The sequence below is a fragment of the Argiope bruennichi genome, chromosome 4 (assembly GCF_947563725.1).
Source record: "Argiope bruennichi chromosome 4, qqArgBrue1.1, whole genome shotgun sequence".
Classification (NCBI taxonomy): Eukaryota; Metazoa; Arthropoda; class Arachnida; order Araneae; family Araneidae; genus Argiope; species Argiope bruennichi.
The window spans coordinates 92,192,291-92,211,302 of record NC_079154.1 but is presented as its reverse complement, the minus strand read 5'-3'; the positions used below and the strand labels follow the sequence as shown (position 1 = coordinate 92,211,302).

Here is a 19,012-nt window from a genome sequence, read left to right as displayed (position 1 = left end):
TGGTAGTATCAGAAAAGCTATGTGGAAAATCCTTATCCTCAAATAGAAAGTTGCAACATAATTTTATTTCAACAAGACTATTGCATCTGTGATAATTATAGCACAAAATTTGGTTTTCAATGCCATTAATTGATATTCTAAAAATAGAGCATTTGAAGTAAAAAAAATGCTTACTGGGTTTATCTCTGGAGGACATGGGAACATATATTATTTCAGTTAATGGTGAAACCACCATCCATATTTACGTATTTTGTAAACTACGTAAGTGCCAAAGGCAGTATTGTCGCAATATACGTCAAAATGAGTTGTTTGACTGCAAAAAAAAGCGTATCTCAACGAACGTCAGAAATAGAATATTCGATAAATAACAAGAGTCACCGTATGAATTTTTAAATCCTTTGATTTTTTTTTATGGAAATTTTTATAAATTATTCAAACATGTATAGAAGTCATTGATAACACGTTTCTCTGGCAGTTTGTTACAGTTTATAGGCAAGAATATTACAATCAAAGGACTATTTTGTGACAAAGACGATGGTGCAAAAATAATCGTTGGTTCCTGAAGTAAACATATCAAAATTATCTTTTTAATAAGGTGATTTGTTCAAATTAGATTTATAAAGTCAAAATTCATGTAAAGAATGTCATGTAAAGAGCATTATCATTGGTCAGTAATGTACTTTCAGTATTCAAGTAAGCAAAAAGAAATCGTTTGGAATTTATTTTTGTGTGTCGATAACCAAATCCTTGTAATTTATTATTCATTTGAGTTATCATTTTCTTATTTGTTTCATTTTCTTTAACATTTATACATAAAACAATAAAGGAATTTTTCTACACTCTAATTCGTAAAATTATTACTTATATGCTTAAGAAAAAAAATAAAAATTGTTTAAGATTCGGTAGTAAACCTTTTTATTGAAGTCGTTCTGGTTCACGTCAAATAAATCAATCTATTTGGTTAAAATTCTAACCTTTACTTAAACAACTTAATTTCTATAAACAACTGTTATAAATGTAAATTTTATATCATGCCAAACTACAACATTTACATCGTTTCCTGGTGACTTTTAAAATAGTTAAAAAATTATTTAAATTAGAAGGGGGGGATTTAAAAACTATGTAGTAAATATTTTTAAGGAATTATTTTAATTATTAATCAATAATTATTTTATAAAAGATTCAGATTTGGTGAAAAATGTTAGCCCTATGCACACGAAAAAACCTCATGAAAAAAAATTATAAGAGATCTTATAAAAAAAAAAATTGCTCGCCCAACGTGGGGCTCGAACCCACGACCCCGAGATTAAGAGTCTCGTGCTCTACCGACTGAGCTAGCCGGGCGCTGGATAGTCAGTGAAAATTAAGTTCTTTTCCATATTTCTGAATGTAATAATATTTACAAATATGAAAGTTTGTTACTTTTTAATGCTAAAAATGTTTGGTATTCTTTCTCATATACAGTTAATGTTTGTGTACTGCTACAATTTTTCGGCTTTTAAATATAAAGTCATTATTTAAGAATTTAAAAAGTTAACTAATAACAAAATGAATAAATTGATTTGTCTATTTTTAAAGGCTAGAATCGTAAAATTATCTTGAAATTTTGTTAGACAGTCAGAATTAAAAGTAGGAATTATTTTATTTTTCATAATCTGCTTATTTAAAAAGCAAACTAAATATTTTTCTATATCACAGTTTGCAGTTTTAACTAAACTATAAAGTATAATTAAGTTCATTTTTAATAATTATTTTTTAATGCTTTTATGGCAGTTTTTAAAAATAAATTTCATTTCGTGGAAAGAATTAAAATTATTAATATGCTAGTAGAGCTCATGGTGCCATCTAGTGTTAACATTTTACAACGATTTAAAAGAAATTTTAGAAAATGTAACACCACCATGCCGCCATCTTCAGAATTTGTATAGCATTATAAACTTGAAATCAATATGGATTTTTTTTAAATTCAGATGCTAATTTTGGTAAATTTTGTAAATTTAATTTAGGTTATTTTAATTATTGTACTTAAATAATAAATCAATCTTTTCAGTGTCAGTACCTCATTAATTTTCCATCATTCGTTTATTCGTTATTTAAAAATCATTTGCTTAATATCAATGAGAGTATGCGCATTTACACAGTGAAAAATACTTAAATGCTTCACGAATAAGTTAATTTTTCTTCATTTCACTTTTTAAAATTCAAGTCAACTGGAAAACATTTTTTATAAAAATTAATCTAATATTAAAGAATTTTAATAAAATGATATTCATGATCCTTTCCATTTTCCATGAACTTAGCTATATGGACTTTTATTATAATATTTAATTTTTTAAAGATTTTTTTAAAGCCTTTAATTGTTATATTTATATATGGTGTATTCCTACTGGCGATTCTGAGTCTATGAATTTTCAGAATTTTGAAAATTTTTATTAAGAAGGCTCAGTGTTTTTGTCTCATGCAGTGTACTTTGACTAACTAGATCTTTTTAAATTTTACTTTTCTGTGACATAAATTTAATGTGATTTTATTCAATTTATTTTGAATTTTGAGGCAATTCAAAGTTTTATTTTAGTCCTGTCGGCTATAAATTCTCCACTTTCCCATTTATGAGTTTAGAACTTGTTCTCGCTTTAAAAAACATTGAAGGAAAGCATAAATGATCTGAAACTGCTGTTTAATTTCATAAGAAACTTTGAATTTATTTGAAATTCACAAGAAAATTATGTGTTACAGTTCAAATGACTTATTTATAGATAAGTGAGAATTAATTTAAAAGTAAGAATTAATATTTTTTTAATAGTTTATTTTTCCTTCCTTTACCCTTTTCTTTTTTTTTTTTTTTTTTTTTTTTTTTTTTTTCTTACTTATAAGAAGTCCATTTTTGAAGCATTTTAAACTAAGTTACCTTTCTAATGTATTAGTTATCTTGAAAATAAATATGAAGGAAAAAATTTATTATATTATTTTTATTATTCAATAGATAAGTTTTATTTATTTTTATTAATGATTTAGCTCTTTGAATTCATCCTTCATTAATCGGGAAATATATTTCATAAATACAGTTATAGGAAAATAAAATAAGCAATCAAACTAGTTAAGATTAGCCAATAATCATTGGTGGAATCCATGCGATGTATTTCGCATAAAAAGTTTAATTCCATTAAAGAATTTAAAAGTGTTATTGTACTCATACAATTTGTAAGTGAAATACATTTTAAAGCTAGACATTAAGTTAATTAAGACCCTCAGATCGAAAAGCAAAAGTTGAAAAAAGGGTACTTGCGTCGGCCGGGAGTCGAACCCGGGTCAACTGCTTGGAAGGCAGCTATGCTAACCGTTATACCACCGACGCTTCGAAGTCAAGTCATCTCAGATTACTTATATAGCATATTTAAAATTGTGTAATTTACTATTATAAATGTAGATGATGTTTTTGTTATTTCATTGATTTATGTAATTTCTATAGTAAAAAGGGAATTCAAAACATTTTATAGTGAATATGCTCGCAGAATATAATCTAACATATATCCTGGCAAAGTATCAAGCTTTTGTATCGTAAATAAGTATGTCATATGATATTTCAGACAAAAGTAATTGTACTTAAATGGTAGGTTCATGATCAGTAATATATATTGGTTATCAGTTAAAAAATCGTTTAGAGCCGAGGAAAAATTTTAATAGCTTCAACTTTTTCAGTCAATATAATTATACCATTTTCACCAATCTTATGTCCGATAATAAATATTCAGCAACAAAAACATTTTTATTGTGATTTAATTAAAAATTAATTTATTCGATCAAAAATTTGTTTAATATGATCTAACTACTACAAAGTGGATGATGCAATTAGAAAATCAATATATATATATATATATATATATATATATATATATAGAGAGAGAGAGAGAGAGAGAACAAAAGTTTAATATCTATCTTTAGTTAGTCTTTAAAGTTGAGTATCTATCAAACGCTCCATTGTTTTAGAAGTACTACGTAAACTGAAAATCATAATATTAAGTTGAAATACACTAAAAAGATTAATTAAAATAATCATTTTACTTATCTTCCTCATACATTGGAATTTGATAATGAGTACATTTAAAATCAAGAATATTAAAAAATACTTTTGCCAAATAAGTATTAAATCACCATATAATTACTTTTGCTAAACAAGTATCAAATCATTACCATATTAGTATCAAATCACCATATAATTACTTTTGTTTAACAAGTAATAAATCATTACCATATTAGCATCAAATCACCATATAATTACTTTTGTTTAACAAGTAATAAATCATTACCATATTAGCATCAAATCACCATATAATTACTTTTAGTAAACAAGTATCAAATGAAGTTGATTAATTTTTTATTAAATATGTTCACAAGCACCATCTTAACATTTAATACTCCATAATCACCATATGGTCTCCAAGAACATCGGATTTTTTAAAATCACGACTAAGGAATTTGCTCAACAACTGAAGGAAGGATTACTAATTTCATTATGAATTAAAATTTGAATTTCTTTTTAGCTGCTCTAAGTTTATCGGGAACTAAATGCCATGTCTTAACTCCACCCTAGGAGTGACAAAAATAAATATTTCAACATGTAACGGCTTTGAAACATCGATAGGTGATTATTCAATGATATATGACCAAAATAGAAATAAATATTAAGGTTAAATGCAAAAATGGAACAAAAAGAAACAAAGAAAGAAAATATAAAATCTTGCCGGAATACTTTTTCAAGGGTCACTCTCATTTAGGGGTTCAAATCAGAATTTTATTTGTGGGGGATTTGACTTTCGTCCATGTATTGACCCCTCCTGACCTAAAATCCCAAGAAATTCAGGATTTTGAATGATAAGAATTAATATTATAAAATCAGAGACAATAAATTACACAAAAATAAACAAAATATTATTTCAAAATTCAAAACTTAGCGAGACCAAGTCAAAAATGAATCAAACCAAACTACAATAAGATCATTAAATTCATAAAACAAAAAAAAATCAATAAATGGAAAGCAAAGAACATACCAGTTGAAAGTAAAAACTCCAAAAACGTTCATGAAGAAAGTAAAACTATCGGCACAGATTCACAACTTCAAACTAAATTCAACTTTCCCGCGTTTAAAGCTGAATACGCCCATAATGTTTGATCTACTAGTAGTGCCTCGTCATCATAAGAAATAAATTAAACGTTCCTAGTGCCATCTATTGAGTTAAAAAAGAAAAAAATTATTAAAAAAGAAATTATTATTAAAGAAATTAATTATTAATTAAAAAATAATTATTATTATTAATTAGCATTATTACAAATCAAGAAAATAATTATTAAAAGAGAAAAGTTATTAAAAATTAAAATGATATATTCTTTGCATTGATATACTACTGTGACATTTTTGATACATATTTTTCAAATTACCTATTCACCATACATGTAGTCTTGGTGATTTGTTTCAAAGTGAGAAGAAATATATACGAAAAAAATTAAAATCTTTGTCAACATTTTCAGACGAAGAAAAAAAAATCTGTTTTTATATGCATAGTATAGAGAAAGTATAGTAATCTTCAAAAAGTTCGAATTCGAGATTTCGACGTGACTCCACATTTTAGACCACCTAGAGTTCGAAAAACACATTTTTGGGAAATATCCGTTTGTGACATCTATCTGTGACAAAGAGAGTTAAGATGGTTGAAATTGGGTACACGGTATTCACACAAAATTTGCAGATTTCTATCATATTTTAAGCTAAATCTGTTCCGAAGAAGTCCGTCTGTCCGGCTATAAATTAACAGGATAATAACAAAATGAAGAAAGTTAGATAAATAAAATACCGTACACAGATTTAACATCTATAGTGCAGACACCTGTCAAATTTTGAGTCAAATCCAACAAGTGGTTGGCTGTCTTTTGATCTGTAACGTGTCAATGCAATAATTCAAAAACACAATGGCTAAACAAATTAAATTTGATATGTTATTTTGTGAGTACAAAAGCAATTTTATATCAAATTTTTTGTTTCAAATGGTTGAGTAAAATGTGTCTAAAACACAAATTCGATTCTTGGTACTGTTACAGTCTGCAAGGATCAACCATCAAATAACTCGACAAGAATGACATAATAAATTCAGTAAAAATGCTAAATATATCACAAAAATTAACATTCCGGAACTATTATGCGCCAGTGCCATGTCGTGCATTCTCAGGCATAACAAGCTTATGGTGGATTGAATTGAGCGAGGATAGAGACTGTGACCTTGTGGTTCGCAGCCCAGTAACATGACCACAATACAAAAGCAATTGCCCGTGTAGCGTAGCTGTTAGCTGGCTTATAAGCTTTTCACCACAAGATTATTAGAGAGTATGCAAGAAAGTTTTTAGGAGACCACTCCAACTGGTTGTAATTATTTTACTCGTTATGAATTGATTCGAAAATCTTTAATCTAATCTTTCAGATTTTTTTTTTTTTTCTAAATCAAACTATGAAAGATATCTATCTAAAGATGAATAAACACGTGCCAAAATATAAACCCAAATTAAAAGGCAGGAGGACTATAATTAAAAAAATACTTTAATAAATAAATAAATAAATATTTTCCTGTGTAGTTGAATCCTCTTTTACCCATAATAAATTTCATCTGTCTTTAATTTCCTTAATTTCCGTGGGTGCAAAAAATAACTATAACTTCTAATCAAAATTCATGTTGCAAAAGATCTCCAAAGTTAACTATTGGCCGAAGATTTTCATTAAAGATTTTTTCCACATTTCTCAAATCTCTTGAATGAGTAGGATTTGAATCTCCTTATTCAAAGTCGCATTCGAATTTCTCTGGCACTTAACGAAGGATTCATTGATGATGATGATGCCGTGTTATCACGGAAAGGGGGTGCAGTGGCTTAAGAGAGTAAAGACCCCTGAGCACCCGAGGGCAGAAGTCTGACTTCTAGCTCATATGAAGATGAAACTCGCACATTCGCTTGCGCAACCCCTTTTCACAGCAGGGCACATTCGCACACCTCACAGATGAAGAACAACCATGCCCGAACCAGGATTCGAACCCGGGACACCCAGATCACGGGGAAGATGCGTTACCCCTATACAAGAACGCCAGTGAAGGGTTCATTTCAGTCATTAATAGTATGTTTACAACATACGTTTTTTTTTTTTTTTTTTGAAGTTGAATGTCCAGTAAAAAATTTCTCAACACTGAATCTATGCAGTATGTTTTAGCTACCAAATTTAAAGCAACTAACTTTTCTTAGTGAAAGTTTATTAGGAAATATCAAAAAATAACTACACGTCAAATTTGATAGGTAACCTTGCAAAGTATTTCATGCGATTTTTTTTCTCTCTCGTATATGTAGTATATTTATAATAATCGTCAAAAAAATTCCAGATCGAGATTCTGATGAATCTACTTTTTAGATCTCTGCATCCGAAAAGCACATTTTTGGAAAATGTTCGTCTATCTGTCTATGACAAAGATAATTCAAATACGCTTTGATCTAGGGGGATGAATTTTGGTATACGGTCTATACTTGTAGATTTCAAATTTTGTACAAATTACGGTCAGAGGAAATCTGTCTGTCCGGCTGTTCGAATATGATTTAACACAATAATTACAAAACGAAGAAAGCTAGATAGACAAAATTCGATGCATATACTTTATATCTATACTCTAGACAACTAACAAATTTTGAGCAAACCCAACAAAGTGTTGACCATCTGTTGGTCAGTACTTTTAAAAATATATATACTATAACTCAAAGACGCAATGATTTGAATTTATCAAATTTGAAATGGGATTTTGTGACTGCAAGTGTAGTTTTGTGTCAAACTTTTATTTCAGTCGGTTACGATAAACGCGTCTAAAATACAAATTTGATTTTCGTATGCTATTTACCACATGCTAGGGATTAATTATCAAATAACTCCTGAAGGATCACAGGATACATTCAATAATAATGCTATATTCAAGCCAAAGGTTAATATTTCGTAACTATTGTACGCCAATGCTAAGCAAGGCGTTCTCCGGGATAACACCAATATTAAGTCGCGTTCCGACTGCCTGTTGCCTTTACGGTTATGGTCGTAAATCTACCAACCCATTGTAGGACACCCCTGCCTGTGGATGTCGATCGAGAGCTTCCCGCAAATTGACGGTAAAAGGAACAAACAACAAAGAACTCCGGAAAACCACAATAGAAGGGAAAGAGGGCAAAATGCGTCTACCTGAAGGCCACGCAGGCCGCTAGAAAGTTTTGGAGAAGCCTGTCACACAACGTATCACGCAATTTACATAATAAACGTTCCTCTTTTATACTAATTTAAAATTCTCGTTTGATTTGTTAATATGTAAAATTAGATTTATAACGACCAAAAATTTTATCTCTCATTTTGTTGATTGGGCACATTAATTAGAAAATAAAATAACCAAATCCTCTAAAGGATTAAAATATTCTAAATTAAATTTTAAAACTTAATTAGAAATATTTTTTTTAATTGCAGAGAAGTAAGAATCGGATGGTTGATCAAAAAATTTAAATATCAATGAAATAGAAGAAGTGAAATGGTAAAATTTGTAAAGATAAAAGTCTCTAGCAATTAAAAATTAAAATAATCTGTACAACTAATAGTTAAAATACATAAATAGATTGTACGCTGAATAGCTTTTCTTCAAATTTCGTTCACAAATACTATAAAGCAATGAGAGGGGTGTAACGAAATTTTTGTGATCATTAATTAAATTGTAAATTTAAAATTATTTTTTAAAAAAACTACTTTTTTTATACATAAAAAAGATCATATTTTCTTTAGAAACATCATTACTAGCGAATAAAAATTTTTCAGATATTTCAAATATTTTAATTAAATATTTAAGCAATTTTAATTAGGTATCATACATTTTTTGAATATTATTAGTATCTTAAGGAATTTCTTAATTTTATAATGGAATGATCCATTCAGTCATCCATCTTTTTTTCATTACAATTCATTACTTGTCAGCATTATCTTGCACAACTGAAGAAAATCATAAAAAGTCTTTAATAGCAAAGACCATAAAATAGAGAAAGTTTTTTAACCAACGAAAATTCCATCTCCATATTTTTATGGAGATTCCCATTTTTCATTTATTTTCTTCTCCCATTTTTTATTTATTTTCTCCATTTCACTATTTGAAATCTATCCGAGTGCAATATTTTTTTTTCTGGAAAGCCATCAGAATAGCCATCTATATTTCAGAATAGCCATCTATTTGTTTGTTCATGTGCATGTGATTATAAGAATTCAAAAAGCTGAAAAGGATTAAAAGTTGATTCTGAAGTCGAAGAAATATCTGCTTGGCCAACTGATAAAATACAATTATTTTTCTTCGTCTCGGAATAAGAGCAACGTAAAGCGAAATTTTGGAGACTATTGAAATAGTTAAACTGGCATATATAAAGTGCCTGTGATAAAAGAAGCAATGGTGTAAAAACAATTAACATCTATTTTTGTTTTCTCATATAAGTAGCTATACAAATAGAAATACTATAATAATTTTTGTAATGTGTGTGTGTGTGTGTGTGTGTGTGTGTGTGTGTGTGTGTGTGTGTGTGTGTGTGTGTGTGTGTGTGTGTGTGTGTGTCGTTTGTATTCATTGTTCTACAAAGCACAAAACGTGCTTTATTGCATCGGCAGACCTGAGGATACTTCTTCTTGCGGACTTTCCCGTGACTTTTGAAGGTTTGCAGCCGCCTTCGCCTTCTCCCGTAGTACAGAAAATGCATGATCTTACAAGAAGAAACTGATAAGATGCTGCTTCTCTGAGTGTACAAGAAAGTCGAAGAGAGAACACTCACATTATTTAAACATATGCTACTAGGGTAAGTGTATAAAAATGTTACTATAGTCTTATCACTAGAACTATATATTTAGACTAAATCCACCGGTGAAGCTAATAAAGGAGAGAACATAATACTATGAAGCTTAAAAAGAAAAAAACTTTTATTTACAATAATATTTTTACTACGACTGATGCTATTCACATGAAAATAAAATTTTATACACATTTTTGATAATGTTATTTATTTTTATGCATATTTTTGTTCACACAGAATATATCTTTAAAAAAATTTTAATTGTTATGTTTTTATTTTTCTTACCCCAATTTACATTAAAAAGTAAAAGCCTTAACCATATCTATTTCTGCACAATTTATCAGGATTATAAATTAAATTATGTTATTAAAAAATCGTGCATATTAAAAGTGAAAAAAAATTTAAAAAAAACAGAGAGAAAAAGAGTAACCGAACTGACATCATAAATTAGATATCTTTGGTGAATTTCAGTATAATATACCAATTTTTTTTAGGATAGTAGTTTTTGAAATTTATTGTCAATAAATCTTTAAAAAAAAAAGGCTACCGGAAAACAACAGTGTCGTTTGTCCGTAGAATAATGAAATTTAGATATTTTTAGAGATTCTTATGAATATCAATCGAGGAACAATAGGTTGCATTAAACTATTATTTGAATCGATTCAATTTTTTTTCTGTAGTTCTGAAATTAGACTTCATGCCGTCAATAATATAAATCGAGTTTTTGGTAACATCTTGAGTTCTGTATGCTAATTAGCGAATGAGTTAGAGATAGTATTTTTCTTTTTTTACATCATTAACAATGGACTTTGAACATTCTTCTGGAATACATTACAACCCTTTCTAATGCCATTAAAAAAAAAGGAAGAAAGAAAGAAAGAAAAACTTCGGGAGAACTCATTATAAAATGCTCACTCATTAATTACAGCCCTTTAACGGCTATTGTCCCTCTACTTATGCTCAGTGATGTGTTCCCTTTCAGGACGAATCATTTCCATCGATTCTTTTTACCAATAGATGTCGCTACGTGTTTAAGCGTTTTGTCGAAGATCGATCTTCAATTGCCAGAACAATGCAATAAAAATCGAATTACAAAAAATTCACTTTTATCTTCTTTTCAATTCAAATCCACATCGGTTTTTACACGATCTATCCTTTTTTTTTTTTTTTTCTTTCTCTCTTTCTTCTTCTTTACCCTATCATCATTATCGAAGAAAATCCTCCTGCAAATGAAGATGTCTCAAAACCCAAGCTGTTCTTCCCGACTCTGGCTTTATCAATGAATTAATTCAAGCGTTTAGCAATTATACTGTGGTGACCGATAAAAGTAACTTTAACGCATGACTAAAGCCTCTTGTAAGTGGTTTATAGGCTTCTTTTGCGAGATAATTATTTGCGAGAAGAGAAAAGTTATCACTCCAACAAAAATAATTCGAGGTTTTTACTCCAGCAAAATATTTATCGGCTTTATTCACAGAATCATTTTTACTTCATTTATTGTTTTTTTTTATTTTATTCTTTTTCCGCAGACGATCCTTATTGTTGTCTTAATTTTGTCGCGGATTTTTCACGCTAGGTGAAATATCGTCTGCAGCGAAAGCAGCGGGAGAAGAAGAGGAAATCTCATTATCTTACGGAACTGGGGAAAATAATTAAAACAAAGCCGATAACGATGACTAACAATAGCTTTAATCTTAATTGAAAATCGCAATCGCACGGAAAAAGAAATTTTTCGCGTAAACAATACAGCTTCCCGGATTTAATTGGGTTTTGATCATGCGTGCATTTTGTTTACATAGACTGATTGTTAAAGGCAGAATTTGGATTCCAGTGTTTCCTTGCAGCCGTGCGTGGGTTTTCGATAACAGCGAAGTGCTCAAATTTTTATGCGCGCTTATTATACATTACGTAAGGTCACGGATTTCCCTCAAACAAAAGCCGGGCTTATCTCCTCGAAAGAAATTTGTTCTAATGAAATCCCATCTAATATAAATATTATTTCGAGAGAAACAAACTAATTGTTTGAAATTGCAGCATGCTCATTCAGTCAGAAACTGCACACAATGGGCCAAGTTTAAAGTTTTCTATTGAACCTCGCTTTCTCACAAGTTCTTAAAAAATGAAAGGGGTCGCAATCCTCACAATAGGATAATATACCGATTCAAAATAATTCGAACTTCATTAGAAAAATAATCATCTTCCTTTGTTCTAAAATAATTAGTAGCATTTGAGTCAAATTGATTGGCTTATGTGATAGAAATTCTAAATTCCTTTCTTCACTGATATGCTCCTTATAATTTGTTTTTATTATTTCTCGTATTATGTATTTCAATACCTTTTCAAATAGTTAATCCAACTGGAAGAAAGCAAATTATAAACACACAAAAATGGTTCATCATTTTATTTTGCTGATAAAAATTCTTTCATTGCTGTTTTTCTTATCTTTTGATTATACTTGTTATTTCGTGCATGTCTAAGGCTGTATTAAGCTTTCTAGGAGTCTTATAGGCAATATAAATTTTGGGTTTATTTTACCTTCCAAACTTTCAAAACCAAATATATTTTCATCGATTTTATATTTAATCTTATATAAGAAGTTTTAAGCGGCGTATTTTGACAAATTGAAACACACACATACACAAAAAAAAATCCTCAATTGCTCATCACTTTCTATAAAAATTATTTCAGTATATTTCGTATAAAAAATTTACACTTAAAATTTAAAAGTAATTTAAAACAAAACGGTAAGAAAAATGATAACATTTTCCTTAATACCATCTAAATAATATTTAATAAGATAGGAATTTCTTTTAAATTTAAAAAAAAACACACAAATATTTTTTCAGTATATTTCGTATAAAAAATGTACACTTAAAATTTAAAAGTAATTTAAAACAAAACTGTAAGAAAAATGATAATATTTTCCTTAATACCATCTAAATAATATTTAATAAAATAGAAATTTCTTTTAAATTAAAAAAACACACAAATATTTTTTTAGAGTTATAAAATAGCATAATACAAAAAATTAATTAGAAATATGGCTAAAATGATGTTTTAAAATTAATTTAAACAGTACTTGTATCTACTTTGAATAATTCGATTGCACATTCTTTATGATTGAATGAAAACACAAGATTAAATAATTTTTTGAAATTCAGCAGAAAATTCTCCAGGACTTTGTTTATTTATTAAATTGAACCCTATGCTTTTCGTAACGCAGATTATTACTCGTATGAAGGTCATTAGATTATTTATTGAGTTTTTATGCAAGCGTTCTAAAGTAAACTAAAAAAAATTGCGAATAATCTTTAAAAAAAAGCACAGGGACCACCCACTCAAAAAACGAATGATTTGTCTAAATATTACTAACATTTTAAATACTTAAATTATATATGAAATATAAGTAAAAGGAATAAATTACTAATTCAAAGATAGCACATCAATCAAAACTCTCTTTATATTACTTTCAGTTATTTTAGATTAGTAAATTTGTTTTGTTTTAAATTAAATTACAAATTTCTAATGGCAACTTCAAAAATTGTGATTCTCTTAAGCGAATAAGAGAAAAGAAATCTCCTTCAGGTAAGTTAGAAAAATCTTGGTATTCAGAATTTGAAAAAGAATAAGCGTGTATCAAAATAGAAATTCAAGCTTAATAAAGTTCTCCTAAAATGATTCGGATAATAATGTTTCTGCAATTTCGAAGCATATTTATTACTTTTGATTTGAATAAAGACTTGCTTTTGAAATATATTTAGGACTCGTTGTGTAACATTAACAATTACTTGTGCACAAACACAGTTGTAATATATTTTTTAAAAAAAGGATTCATGAAGACTTAATAATGCTCATATTCTGCACAAATTTTTGCCCAGACTGACAAATATGACTTAAGTTTTGATTAAGTTTCTCAGAAAATTCCAACAAAATTAAAATTTAGGTTTAAAATATTCAATTAGAACTATAAATTAATTAATAATGAGAAAACAAAAATTAATAATTAATTATTGCACTAAATGAGAAAATGAAATCCTTCATTGGTTCAAAGAATTTTTGTTTGAATTTTTTTCTATGAGTGTGTTGTGCTTTTTTTTTTTTTCTTTTTTAATTAACATAGTCTATTGATTGACTATTTCAACCGAAACAAACCGACAATCTTTCAAAAGTTTCGAAATAAATTGTGTAAGTTTCAAATGATTAAAAGGAATTTTAAAAACTCCGATAAAAAACACGCCAGTCCATTACAAAGAATATGAATAATCTTGTATATGTATTCAAAATCATGAGTTAATTTCTAATTTTTTTTATTAATTTCAGTGTGGAATATTAAAATACATAGAATATGATTAAATTATATGAGTTCATATTATATCAAACAGAAAAAAAAGTGGCCAAAAATTTGGTTGTAGTATTTATAAAATCTGACTTAAAACATTTCATAAAATTATCGCTGAAATATTTATCAACATCTAGGCATAAACAAAATCATCAAGAGGTAGCGAAATCGAATTATAATTCTAGGCAATTTATGACAATAATTTTTCTATATTTCTAATGAGTGAAAATATCAATTAATACATTTTAACTATTTTTTTTATTATTATTGGTTATAATTAACCTCAGTTTTCCTTTCAAAGAAAAAAAAACAGAAAATATTTGTGTTACTATTTAAAAGTTTTTCAAAAAATTATTTTCCTTCCGCTCTTTCAGATATAAGATAAAAAAAAAAAGAAAAGAAATTACGGAAGAATATTTCAAGAATAGAAATAGAATAGTTTATTTATCATTACTGAAAGAGTTCGGAGTCATAAATTATTTAAAATATTTAATTATATTAAAAACACGTTATTACATTAAAAATACATTATAATTAATTAAAAATACATTATATATTAAAAACACATTAATTACATTAAAAATCTTTTGTAATTATTCGAAAACTATTATTTACCAAAGAAAAACGTAAAATTTAAATGACATAATTTCAAAAATTAACTAAGACGTATTTAGTCTATTTATTAGTTATTTTTTACAGAATATTAAGCGGTTGTGAGAGTGTCGGGACATTATTAGAATTTTTTTCCTGTGTGTATAAGTGAGAAATAATTTCACCATCTCAATATAAAATTCCTTTTTACGAAATTATAGGTCAACATTATTATTATTTTTATTATTCTGTGAAAGTTTAATTATACAAGTTTCATCTTAGAACTTCCGGATATGCTTGGGCAAAACATAACATTCGAATATCGTAAAGAACAAGTCAAAGAAATTTCGAATTCTAATGAACATACGATTCTATCAATAAAAGGAGCAAATCAAATTCGCATTCATTTGGTTCTCGTTCATTTTTGAAAATACTTATAGCATGGCTCTGACCAGTTGGCGGTTTCTGTTCTACCTCAAAAGGTGAAAGCATTACTGAGAGGGGAAAAGTATGAAATGGATAGAGGCTCTCAGGCAAATAATAGGGATGTAATACATAAAATTTTGTTGCTTAAGGCATATTATTTCAATACTTTAAATGATTATTTACGTTATGATTAATTAAATGATTAAACGTCACGGTTATCACCTAGTCAGAGCCAAGTTACACCTTAAGTACAGAATCTTGTGAGAATTTGTTATTTGAATCATATGTCAAGCTTTAAATATTTTCCTAATTCGACAAAAGTAACAAAGACAATCCCAAATCCATCTAATAATCTTTTATCCAAGTTGCTGGTAAAAATAAAAAAATTAAATTAAAATAAGCAAAATATGTTAATTGTTACAGTATTCAATTAAAAACAAAGAATTTATTGATGGTGCACAGATTTGGCATTTATTCATGGATTTTATTTAATCAAATTTTTAGATTTACTTTATTTAAATCAAAACTTTACATTTAATTATTCTCCTAACATAAAGTCACTATTCTCTTGTATTCAACGTATGGCAGTGAAGCCTAACTTTTGTCAATCTCGATAAAAGTTATTACATAATATCATGCAATTCTTTTAATTTGAAAGCAAAATTTCCGTTTAATAAATGAATAAAATTAGAACTAATGATTTTTTAGATCATAAATTATTGCTTACATCAGAGAACATTGAAGAAAGCAGTTTTCAGTTTTCAGTGATGATATTTATCAACGTCGTGTTAAACATTACTTTATTAAAATGATAATTTATGGATAATATTTTTGGGTTCAGCAATAATTACAAGCTATGGCAAACTGCTTATCACTGATAAACTATTATCAGGACTATGATTACTACATTTTTAATATTCTATCTTTAACTTAATAGAAGAGACATGTTCAATTTTACGCTCATGTAATTCTTCTGTCGAACCAGATTCTTTCATTACCAAAATATAATATTAATTTATTCTTTCTAATATGTATTTTAAACAAGATATTAATTACTCGACGAATTTAAATGCATTGATAATGAAATTTAACAAACAAAATTCATTTTAGAGAGATAATAAACGAATTTCTGGCGTTATAAAATTAATATAATTTATTGGCTGCTTCATTTTAATTTATGAAACAAACACAAAAGAAATTGCATAAGAAACAATGTAATAAAGAATTGAATATTAATATTTTCGGAACAAAAGACTAAAATATTTTTTAATCGAACGATATTAAGATTTTCGGTTCTTGTAAAACAAAAGATGCTGATTATGATATTCGCTTTAAACAAATGAAGAAATCGAACAAAACAATCGCACAGTTTTATCAAAACAAGCCTAAAAATTTCATTCCTAACGTTTTGATTCTGGTTAAATAATTTTTCTGGTAATAGATAATAGAAGCTAAAAGCAGTGTGTCTATATTTGCAAATGAAGAAAGACGGCATTGAAAACCTCGCTTTTGATGCAAATGATTTCGAAAGACATTTGCAATAGAATAACCATCACTTTTGTTTTCTTATTCATTCGACTTTTCCTCTTTTCAAAGTTAAACAAAACTCGGTGGCAATAGAAGCGGATACCGCTTTACGCGATTCCATGTTTTTTTGTCCCAATTCTTAAAACTCCCTTTTCATTTAACTTGGAAACGAATTTTTAAATTATACTTTGCTAATGAGCATTAAAATTAGTATTCATGGAATCATTGAAGTGATACTAAAGGACTCCAGAATTTCCCCCTCCCCCTCCCTTTTTTTTTGCTGCTTTCCCTATTTGTTCGAATCTGTTTTCCGTTTTGATACAAGATTCTCATCTGCACATCTTTTGTGTTCCACGGAGAAAATTTTAAAAATGTTCTCAATTCTTTAAAAAGGCTCGAGTATATATCTATAAAGTTAACATAACAAACTGCGTCCATGAAAGAAGAAGAAAAAGAAGAAAAAATATTGGACGTTCTGAGAAAAGAATTCAGAAAATTCCATAATTTGGAACTTCCAATGTATACAAAAGAGTCACGCAAAGGCACTGATCCCCCTAGAGGTTCGCATTGTTATTGTACATTGTTGAATTCTTTTTAGAATTTCGGAATAGTATCTATTGTTATTCAATGCATTCATTAGTAAGCTTATTTTCCAGGGTTTTTCGAAACTCCAGTAATTAGGAATCAAAAACTTGAGAGTAGGATCTTTTGTTGCAGGGGTTTACCCATATATTGCTTGGCGTTTCTTCAGAATTTTAAAGTGGACGTAGGCCTATATTGCATCGGCTTTAAAACACATTCAAATACAATTTAATTTTTGTCCAAATGCAGATTTGATTAGGCATAAAAACTTATATTACATTGTTGAGGTTGTAAGTGGATTTTTTTTTTTTTTACCACACCATAATTCAATTAAATTATAAGTGTCTATTTTCCTACGAATAAGCTTTTATGAAGTTGCAACTATATCTCCACTCTCCCTAAGAATCCGAAGTTGTCAGATGGCCGTCGATGCGAGAGCGCGGACACAAGAATCAGGGTTGCGTCTTAATGACCGTCACCGGCCACGTTGTAATCCCTCCTGTCGGAAATATGTCCCATCTTTGGAGTAAGGGCATCTCCACTGCACAGCCAATTCTTAGACAGTTTAGGGAAACCTTGGGATAGTTGATTAATAGACAGCTTGATTTTAAAAATTGTTATTAGTTCAGTTGCCAAATAAATTTATAATATGTTCAAATTTTATTAAATATAAAACATTGAAAGAAACAGTAAAAGGTTTTGTGAAGCATAATTGATAATGTTCCTCTTTATTTAATTACAGTCACTTAGTTATTTCACTATAAGTACTGGAATAAAATAATTAACCTAAAATAAGAGAATACAATAAGTTTAAAATTTATCCGAAATGTAAAAATAAATTCACCAAATAAAGGGGTCTCATAATGTGCATTGCTGAAGCTCATAAAAGGCTTAAATCCACTGCCCATGACTTTGCTATCAACCACTGAACCTGAAGTTACTTATTTCATATATGAGTTACTCTCCTGTGCTAATTTATAAGATTATAAGGATAAGAAAATATCTAATTGATTGGATATTCTTAATTTCTACTTTTTCGTTTATGAAGCGAAAATGCTGCTATTGTCAACAAATTCTTCGTCGAGATTTTGAAGAATTTTTGCGTTACAGAGTTCCCTAATTCCAGCAAAAGACATTTTTATATTTTTCGATTACATAATTTGAAATAACACCTTAAGTATATATTTAGAAGGACAGGTAACACTGAAATTTATTGACAATGATGATGAAGTTCAATGTATGGCATTGGAAGACAATCGCGTTATTCTCTTTCATATTCTGGGCATCCTTCGCATAAAATCAATTTTTCTATTTTTCTACCATAGGAAAAGTAAATAAGTCAGAAAGGGTTGAGAAGACATAAAATAGAGGAGTTCTGATGTAAGGCCTTTGATTCAGCAATTGCCAACTTATGAGATTGATACCACGGATAGAGTATTGGGCCTGGGAATTTCCTTTTTATATTTGTTTTAGGTACTGGTATCCAAAAATGGAACCAATGAGTTATTAACCTTTTTAAAGAAGACTGTTTAAAGAAAATAAAAGTACTATTAAATGAAAATCAGTCAAATCATATATCATGTGATGAGATGAAAAGCGTTTTTTAGAATAGTTTCTTTGAATTTATTCCGCATAATGTACGGCAGCAGTTCTCATCAATTAGCAAACTTG

The 19,012-nt window shown here is 28.3% G+C and overlaps 2 non-coding genes across 2 annotated transcripts; both read right to left on the bottom strand.

Annotated features, from left to right (window-relative positions):
- Positions 1–1,271: 1,271 nt before the first annotated feature.
- On the bottom strand, positions 1,272–1,344 carry Trnak-cuu (transfer RNA lysine (anticodon CUU)). Its single transcript has one exon. It is a non-coding gene; the product is annotated as a tRNA-Lys (tRNA).
- Positions 1,345–3,283: 1,939 nt separating this feature from the next.
- On the bottom strand, positions 3,284–3,355 carry Trnag-ucc (transfer RNA glycine (anticodon UCC)). Its single transcript has one exon. It is a non-coding gene; the product is annotated as a tRNA-Gly (tRNA).
- Between the last annotated feature and the right edge of the window lie 15,657 nt (positions 3,356–19,012).